Raw genomic sequence first — 10,680 nt, 5'->3', positions numbered from 1 at the left:
ATATATAATATATCAATACCTTTTCTTTTTAAACAACGTCACATATATATTCTTGTTATACTTTTAATACTTTTTATAATTCCTTAGTCCGTAGTTAGCAGTTCGTTGTTAGTAATTCAATTTTAATGGTTCATATTTAGATGTTTAATAAACCCCCAACGAAATAAATAAAACCCCCAACGTATATGTATTGGTCGAGATTAATCTTGACCCACGGTACCGGTGTTGTCAAATGACGTGTTGCGTACATAAAGTACCGGTGTTGTCAAATGACGTGTTGCATACAAACATGGGATCTTATGATTAATCTTCTCGTGTTGTTTACGGGTGATCCTGAACCATATAAAATTGAATTATGAGTACATATATATAAAATATCATGTTATCTTAAAAAGATGTGATTTATTTTAATTTTCTCCAATTAATCCCGAAGTTAAACTAGTCTTGGATAGCCAATTTTGTTTCGGTCATAGTTTCTTCGTTACAACTCCGTTTTCGTTGATTCAACTTGCCATCTCCTTGGATCGAGTTCCTCTTTAAGACTATGAACTGTAAATATCTTAGTTTATATTCAAAATCACACGGCATAGGTGAAACTTTAGTGAAACTTATGAAGTTAAACCTTTTCCTTTATGTAGGCAACCTTAAATGATTAGTTTTCTAAAAATACTTATACTTTGAATTAAATCATGAAATTTTTATGTGTTACCATATTCATAGTAAAAATCATTTTTCCAGAACATAAACCTTCAATTCAAAGTTTAAGATGGTTTTTAATTATCCAACCCAAAACAGCCCCCGGTTACACTCTGACGTCGTAAAAACAGTTTTTAAGGTGTTCTTTGAAAAACCAAGTTATACCTTGTTAAATTAGCATATATTTAAGTTATATTACAGGTCTTGAAGTATTTTAAAAGTTAAGTTAGAAGGATCTATTTAGTTTGCAAACAAGTTTGAAAACATTCAAACTATGTTCTTGTTGTTAAAATTGTATACCACAAAATATGATAGCTATATATATATGAATCGAATAAGGTTATGAACATAGATACTACCTCAAGTTCCTTGGACAAGGTTTCTGTAAAAGAGGAGTAAGAACCTAGAACCAAAAGGGTGATGGAATTGGATGAAAGATTGGAAGTAAGTTTGTGTTCTTGGAAGGATTTCTTGAAGTGTTTTTGTAAGGTTTTCTTATGAGATTTAAGTGTTGTTTTTGAAGCTAAATGATGGAGAAAATGCTTGGAGATGATCAAGTATGAAGTTAAGAGTATTTTGAGAGAGAAATGGAAGTGTAAGTATGAGAAAATGGGGTGAAGAAATGGTGTGCATGCATAAAAACGTTTTTAGGTTATAAAGGAAAAAAAAGATACCTAACTTTGTTTTCTTGCTAAATAATTCATGCTACTTGACAAATGGTTGGTTCCACATGTTTCTTAATCATTTAAGGCTGCTAAGGAGCAGATTTTTATTGGTATATACCAATAGTAAATACATCTAGAAGCTGCGTATGATACGAGTACATATACTCTAGATATACGTATAGAAATTTTGTGAAAAATGGAATGAGGATTCAAATATAGCTATATTTTGTGAATACACTTATATGGTTTTATGTATTTAAGTTCTTAAAAGTGATTAAATTCATTACTTATACGATATATGTATAAACATTATAGGTCATAAGTATTTAAGTCAAATAACGTTGCGTATGGTTATCGTTTTGAAAACTTAAGTTAGTAGTTTCAAAATATACATATAACTTATTGTTATTAATACAAAATGAGATATTAAAACATTCTTAGATCATGTTAAATATGTATATATACATATATATACACAAACGTATAATTATCATATGTTATATAGTTCGTGATATCATCGGTCAAACTAGACGGTCAAACGTTGTGTAAAACTCTTTTCAAAAACATAAATCTCAACAATTTGGATTGCTTATCATGTTGGTAAGGTTTAATTTATGTAAATATTAATCTTACAAGTATAGAATGATCGAAAAAGTGTGGGTCATTACACAGATCCTCTCATGGTTAGGATATGTCTGACCACTTGGCGACCCTGTTTGATGCTGAGGTCCGTGGATTTCCTGCTGATTTTAGAGATGACTTTTCTAGATTTTTCGTCAACCTACAGCTGGTCTGGACGACAACTTCCTGACCTAAATCAAGAAGCGCGTGTCTTTTTCGGAAGACTTTACTTCCTTTTAATGAAGGAATTGATTCATCGTGTAGATCCATCTTTCATTCAAATATATTACAGTAAATCGGGTAAAACTGATTAGTATCGTCCAAAACAAAAGTACCTGCAATAATCTTGTACATAAATATGTGATATATGTTTTAAAGAACTTGGTGAATTCTTCCCACACTTAGCTTTTATTTATTCTTTTATTTGTCTTTTTATTCTCCTTTATTCCATTTTAAATGAATTCTAGCGTTTTAGATTGTTTCTCAATTTATGTCCTTTCCAAGGTAACAATAATTTTGGTATTAACACCTAGTTTTATCGTTCATAAATATGTATAAACATGATTTTGAATTCATTTAGTTGAAAATTTTTCAAATTTTTACAAAATTTGGCAATTAAATCAAGTGTAAGCCCGAGAGAATTTATAACCCTTCCTCACACTTGAGATCTTGCAATGCCTTCATTTGCAAGAAATCAGTAAAAATTTAAATTCATTAGGGTGATTAGTGTAGAAAAATGATTAAAATTACCGAGTTTGCAAGCATATTGTTGTTATTTCACATTTGATATTTTGTGTCTTGTCGTCAAAATTAGTAGCTTTTTCTAAACTTAATGACAGTCTTTGAAAGTGCGTTGTTTTACCCTGTTTTGTACATAACATAAAATACAAATATATATATACATATTTTTGAAGTTTGGTATATATCCTCACTTTCAAAAATTTATAAAATCTAATATTTTTTTGGCATACTTTAAATCAATAAAATTAAAAATAATGATAACAAAATTTGTCGCCCCATCCTTGGGTAAAGCAATTTCGGTTCAACGACCTAATCTTTGACTCACGACGAATTTTAGAAATCATTTTTTAAACTTAATTAAATAAAGTAAATTTTATTTTTAAAAATTCACACAAAACTTAAAAAAAAACATATTAATTTCATACAAAACCTATAAAACAAAAAAAAATTCAGAATGGGGGAGAAAACTAGTTCTTTAGTGTCTGCTAGTGGAAAAGACCAATCGGATTCCATTCTCGGAACTACACGAGAACAGAACAACTAACTCTAGACAACATTTTCTTTTTAGAACATTTGAATCTCCCCACACTTAGGTAGCTGTGGTGTCGAAATTGTGATTAACTTCATCGTCAATTTCTCTTGGACCATAATCAACTTGCATATCTGTGACTTTAGCTTTAATCCAGTGACCAGCTTCTTCCGTAATATCCACAAATTCAACTAGTTTCGCCTTTTCTTTAGGCGATAGATTGGATACTAACCGGTTACATAACTTAAAGTTCCCCTTAATTCTAGCATCGTAAACCCGTTTAATAAGTTTCTTCATTGAACTATTAATAAAGGGATCATTTAATTTCGTATCAACAATGTTGTTCTTTGTTATCAGGTCATCATTAGGTGTTACTTCTTTTTTCCCACACTTAGGCGTATTATTATTGTTGAGCACTACCGTTGGAGTTGGTAAAACAACATGGTTCTTACCAATCGTTTTTGCTGGTTCAACGGTTTTGGTTGGTGGAGATTTAGACTTTCGAATCATAAAGGTGTTCGATTTCTCATCATTACTAAGTGTCATTCTACCCTTTCTTACATCAAATAACGCCCCGGTGGACGCTAAGAATGGTCGACCTAAAATTAGAGGAATGTTTGGGTCCTCTTCTATGTCAATGACAATGAATTCGACTAGAAAGGTTAAATTACCTACTTGAATGGTTAGGTTGTCAGCATTTCCAACTGGGTGCTTAATGGTTTGATCAAGGAGTCGAACACTCATATCCGTTGGACTTAACTCACATACTCCTAATCTCTTATATAATGAAAGAGGCATAACACTCACACTTGCACCTAAATCTGCTAGTGCATCATACATGACACAGTCACTAAGTAGACAAGGAACAATAAATTTACCCGAATCACCCACTTTGGGTGGAGGTTTTGGTGGAACTGTCTTCACTGGGTTTACTTCTACTGTTTTTGTTTCTTGCACTTTCTTATTCTTCTTCTTCTTCTTTCCAGAGGTATCACAAACTTTATTACCTATCATTTGCTCATACTCAACTCCTTTTCTTGGAAACGGGATGGGTGGTCTGTATGGTGCCACCACTGGCTTTACATACTCAGGTGGTGGTGGTGGTGGTGGTGGTGGTGGTGTAACTTCTTCATTGTTACTCACATCTAAAACCTTCCCATCTTCTGGTGCTGGTTTTTCAGAATTCGTTGAAACCATGTTAACATTTTCATTCCGAGGATTTACTTCAGTATTACTCGGTAGCTTTCCTTGTTCCCTTTCACTCATCAATCTAACAAGAGTACCTACTTGTTTTTCTAGATTCAAAATGGAAGCTTGTTGAGTTCTAAATGACTGATCAAACCTCTCGTTCGTATGGGTTTGAGTTTCAATAAATTGTGTTTGAGATTCAACTAGCTTAAATACCACTTCTTCCAGATTTGACTTTTTCTCTTCGGTTTGTTGCGGTGGTTTATACAAGCCAGGTCTTTGTTGATTAAAAGTGTTGTTTTGAGTTGGTTGGTTATTCGGACCTTGTTGGTTATACGAGTTATTGTCGGGTCCTTTTAGATTGTAAAGAATGTTTTGATTTCGATTGAAGTTCAGCCTTGGCGGTTGATAATTATTTTGATAATTATTTCCCGGCCATTGGTTCATGTAGGAAACATTCTCACGTTGTTCCATTGTTTGCTCAACATTACAATCTTTCGTTAAGTGTGGTCCACCGCATTGCTCACAACTGATTCGTATTGAGTGAATATCTTTATTCATCTTTTCCATTCGTCTCTCGAAAGCATCTATTTTTGCGGAAACGGAATCAAAGTCATGGCTAGAATCGGCTCTAGCCGCTTTAGATGAATGAAAAATATCTTTTTCCTGACGCCACTCATGAGAGTGGGATGCTGTGTTATCAATAATCTTGTGAGCTTCGGTTGCGGTTTTCTTCATAATGGAACCACCAGCTGCTGTGTCGATGTCTTTTCGTGTGGCGATGTCGACGCCTTTATAGAAGATTTGCACTATTTGAAAAGTATCTAAACCATGTTGAGGACATCCTCTCAACATCCTTCCGAATCTTGTCCATGCCTCATATAACGTTTCATTTGGCTTTTGCACGAACGTGGCAATTTCTCCTTGAAGTCTCACAGCTTTAGATGCCGGAAAGAATCTTTGAAGAAATTTCTCAACTAAAACATCCCATGTATCAATCGCTCCTTCAGGTAATGATTCTAACCAATCTTTGGCTTCTCCTTTTAAAGTCCATGGGAACAACATAAGATAAATAGTTTCATCCTTAACTTCTCGAATTTTAAATAGATTACAAATCCTATTAAAAGTTCGAAGATGTTCGTTTGGATCTTCTTTTGTTGTACCACCAAATTGGCACTGATTGGTGATCATGTGTAGGATTTGTCCTTTAATTTCAAAATCTGATGCTCTAACATTTGGCTGAATAATGGCGTGACCTTGGCCCGTGCGTATGGCTCTCATTCGGTCTTCCATACTTTGAGGTTCCGTTATTTCCATTTTTGAATTTGTTGAATTCGAATCACTAGAGGATTCTGATTTAATGGTTCTTCCTCGACAATCTCAGATTGTATGATTTGTGGTTCAGGAGGAATGATTAGTGGATCAGGATCTATGAATTGTCCCTCCGGATTCTCAATTGTGAGATTTGGTTCAAAAATTGGATTATCGGAAATTTGAGTTGGATTACTTGGTCGACTAGATGACGATTCTAAAGAAAAATCAACGGCGACAATATTGGCTAGATGTCTTGATCGAGTTACAGGTGGTGAACGTACGAAAAGTGGTGAACGTTTTGCTCGGTGCATTCACTGAATATCCTATTAGTTATAAATATAAAAATTATATAAGTTATTAAATTAATAGACTTTTCTGATTTTACCCACGTTTCGAATAGTCAATAGATGAAGCAGGTAGCCAGGACCCTTTAAATCGGAAGCCCACGACTCGCCACTAACAAATCCAACTATTACTACGAACCAGAAAATTTTTGATGTCTATCAATTTAACCGCTTAAAATAATTTTTCGTTTTGAAATTTTAGAGAAGGAATAGAAAAATTCTATGTCCTAAAAACTAGAGCGTCGAGAAATAAGAAAGAAAAAGAATGCGCGTCGAAAAACGTCGAAAAAATAAAAATAAGAAAGAAAAATGTCGAAACTTAAAAGTCTAAAAATTATATATAAAAAGTTGCGCTTAAAGGTATTAACACTTAAAAGGAATTCTATATCCAAAACGGCAATAACTTAAAAGGCACTAAAATATATAAACGGCGTCGCAAAATTCTAAAGCACCTAAATCTTAATATAAAGAAAAAGCACTTAAGGGATTTTTACGGCAAACTTAAAAATCTAGAAATATAAAAATAACTACGGCAAATACTAGTCTTAAAACTAATTACGAACGAAAAATATACAAATTATGAATTAAACGTTTAAAATATACAATTTATAAAAAGATATAAAAAATGACAAAATTACTTATTTTTATAAAATATTAATTTTATATTATTATTTTATAAAAGATATTAATTTATATAATTAATAATAACTTAATATTACAAACTATATATTAAAACTAAAATTAAAAACTAATTAAATAATTAAAACCCTAAATATAATTATAATTATTAAATTAAAACCCTAATCCCGTAATTAATGCAGGGACCAGACCTGTCAGAAGCACCTACGCGATCGCGTAGGAATTACACAGGAAAGCTCCACGATCGCGGAATAATACAGTACTGGGTTCGGATTTGGGCTTAAAACAGACTCGGCCCGATTCTAAATTTTAATTAAAAACTGATTTGGGCTTCGAATTTTGGCCCAGTTCGCGTGTTTTTTTTTTTTACAAAATAAATAAAGAAAATATTATTAAAATAAACTTATATTTTAAAATCTAAAAATAAAAATACTTTTTAATTTTATAGACAAAATCTTAAAAATATATAAAAAAAATTTTCTTTTTTTTTTGTTTTTATATTTTTAATTTTAATATTTAAAACTTAAATAAATATATTTTTACAAAAATATAGTTTTTCACCGAGTTCCCTGGCAGCGGCGCCAAAAACTTGATGATGTTGGAGCGGGGTACGAAATAGTTATATTTTTATTACGAAATACGTTACAAATTACACAAGTTTTATTTATTTATAGAGTGGATATACCTAAACCTTGCTACAACACTTATAGGCAGTGTACCTAATCGTACAGTAGTGTAGTTTTTAGTAAGTCCGGTTTGTTCCACAGAGAGCTGGTAAAGTTTAACACTATATTTTTAAACAATTATATTTGTACAAAATATATTTTATATATATATATATATATATATATATATATATATATATATATATATATATATATATATATATATATATATATATATATATATATATATTAATAATATATAAAAGGGGGTTTACCGTTTATTGACTGGTTTGTCGATTTTATATTTTAAGCGTAAAGATAAATGACAATAATTAAAGTGCATAAAATAAATTACAATATTTAAATGACAATAAATAAAATTGCGAGTAAATAAAAGTACGATGAGAAATAAAATAAAACAATTATGCTTATTTAAACTTCCGTAATCATGATGTTTGGCGTTTTGATTTTAATTAATTATCTTGAGTTAATTGTCCTTTGTCCTGGATTTATTTGATACCTATCTGGTTTTTGTCCACAATAGTCCATCGGTCATAATTATAAAATGATCGTCAAATTAACCTTATTTCCGAAGTCAAATATTCCAACTAATTAGGGATTCGAACTGTAACATGGTCTTAATACTTTGTTTAATGATTCACCAGGTTATCGACTGTGTGTAATCCAAGGTCTTAATACTTTGTTAACAATTACACCAATTACCTTTGTATGTAATCCACCCTTATTTTAATTAGTCCATGATTATTAATTTATCCACTTGATCAGAATGAATAATCAATTACCCAACCTAATTGATTAATTAAATGATTGTTAAAGATGTCGTATAAACGTCACTAAATAGGACATGCATAATCATTTAATAATTATTAGATTAACTAATTTGAAGATAGGTTCGACAAGCTCCAAAGAATTTTCATTCAATTAGACAATACCCCCCATCTATTAATGGTTCATGGTCCAATGTCCACAAGTGTCGGTCTTTTGTCCATACCCTAATTATGGTACAAAATTTAATAACCCAATCTTAATTTTTAGTCTAACATCACGATTACTTCGGCTCAAATAAGCATAATAATAACTTAGTTACGAGACATTAATTTAAATAATTTAAACATAGCTTACAGTGATTATTTATCGCGTAGCGTTACACGGACAGAGTTCCGACTTAAAACCCGTAAAACATTCTTACAATAACCTTATTATTATTAACTTAAAATTAAAATTATAATTATAAAATATAAATATAAATATAAACTGAGATAGATAGATAGAATGGGTACGTAAAGAGTGCAGACTGCTCGAGCTTTTATAGGCCTTTTCTGATTTTGGCTGCTCCGCTATCGCTTAGATTTTACCCTTTACAGCTCCGCTATCGCGGAGTTTCGCAGATCCAGCTCACCATTTTTGGATTTTTATTTGTCGACATATTTATTAAATATATATAATATATAAATAATTTATATAATTATTTATATATTATATTTTATTCTTGTGTATAGTTGACTCATAATTTTTGGTCCATTGCGTCGGGCGTTGATAGTTGGCTCAAATCCCGGTTCCGGATTTTCGAACGTCCTTTCGTACAATTTAATATCTTGTACTTTGCGTTTCACAACTTGTACTCTTGTCATTTTTAGACGTTTCTCATCAATAAATTGAACCACTTGGATTGTATCTTGTACATTTGAGCTTTTTGGACGGTTTTGTCTTCGAATCTTTGTTTTCGCCTTTTGTCTTCGCACTTACTTAATATAAACGAATATTACTTGAAAATAGAACAATTACAACTGAAAACTTTACATATTGGAAGGATATTGCTACTAAATAAATGTTCATTTGGAGCACTATCAGAACACCTACGAGGGAAGCTTGGTTATGGCATAGAAGGTTGGGTCACCCATCTGCCGGATACTTACATGCGTTATTTCCAACTCTTTTTCCATCAAATGTTACTTTAAATTGTGAAACTTGCATTTTGGCTAAAAGCCACCGAAGTACTTTTAAACCTAGTAATACAAGGAAAGATGTACCTTTTGCTTTAATCCATTCGGATGTATGGGGTCCTGCACGGGGGAAAACTTCCGATACTTTGTCATATTTATTGATGACCATTCACGCATGACTTGGATTTATTTTTTGACTCACAAATCTGAAGTGTTTGAAAAGTTTTCCCATTTTTATAAAATGATAAAAACTCAATTTAACAAAAATATACAAATTTTGAGATCCGATAATGGGGGTAAATTTTTCAATACTTCAATGAAACACTTTTGCGAAGAAAATGGGATTATTCACCAAACATCTTGCGCTCACACTCCCGAACAAAATGGAGTAGCCGAACGAAAAAATCGACTACTCTTAGAAATGACAAGAGCTTTATTAATTGAATCTAAAGTTTCGAAGAGTTTTTGGCCCGAAGCTCTTGCTTCCGCTACCTATCTTATCAACCGTTTACCTACTAAAGTTTTGGGCACAAAAACCCCTAAAGATACCCTTTCCCAATTCCATAACCTTCCGACTTCATTTACCATTGAACCTCGAATATTTGGGTGCTCGGTCTTTGTCCATATTTCAAAACATGAGCGTACCAAACTTGATCCTTGTGCGGAAAAATGTGTCATGGTTGGCTATGGAATAAACCAAAAAGGATATCGGTGCTATAGTCCAAAAAGACGTCATGTATTTACTACAATGAACTGTGACTTTGTCGAAATCGAATATTTTTATGATACCCAACTCACGAATGAGGGGGAGAAAGAGGATAATGACACTCTCAGTTGGATAACCTGGATACATAAACCTGGTTACATTCAAACATCAACACCAAATCCTAATCCCGAATCACCAAATCGTAATCCCGAATCACCAAATCTTAATCCCGAATGACCAAATTCTTATCCCGAATCACCTAAAATTGAACCAAATGAAGTCTCCTCGAGTAACGAGGTTCAAGAGGAACAAAACAGTCAAACTCAAGATATACAACTTGACAACAATTCCACTTCTGCTGAAACCACAAAAAGATATGTTCTACCACAAAGATCCAACAGAGTAGTACCACCAAAGAGATACTCTCCAGAAAAAGAAGCTCAAAGATCCAGATACCCAATTGCTAATATTGCACACGAGAATCTATCAAATGAAGCACATAAATTCAATTATGCTTTATACTCTGAAGAAATTCCAGCTACAGTTGATCAAGCAATGAAATCTGAAAAATGGAGAAATGCCATGGAAGAAGAAATGGAAGCACTCAA

General features: G+C 32.2%; 1 non-coding gene across 1 annotated transcript; it reads left to right on the top strand.

Annotated features, from left to right (window-relative positions):
- Positions 1-5,266: 5,266 nt before the first annotated feature.
- LOC139860853 (small nucleolar RNA R71) lies at positions 5,267-5,373 on the top strand. The gene has a single exon (XR_011763471.1). It is a non-coding gene; the product is annotated as a small nucleolar RNA R71 (small nucleolar RNA).
- The last annotated feature ends 5,307 nt before the right edge of the window (positions 5,374-10,680 follow it).

The sequence above is a fragment of the Rutidosis leptorrhynchoides genome, chromosome 7 (genome assembly GCF_046630445.1).
Source record: "Rutidosis leptorrhynchoides isolate AG116_Rl617_1_P2 chromosome 7, CSIRO_AGI_Rlap_v1, whole genome shotgun sequence".
NCBI classification, from domain to species: Eukaryota; Viridiplantae; Streptophyta; class Magnoliopsida; order Asterales; family Asteraceae; genus Rutidosis; species Rutidosis leptorrhynchoides.
This window is presented reverse-complemented; position numbering and strand designations above follow the sequence as displayed.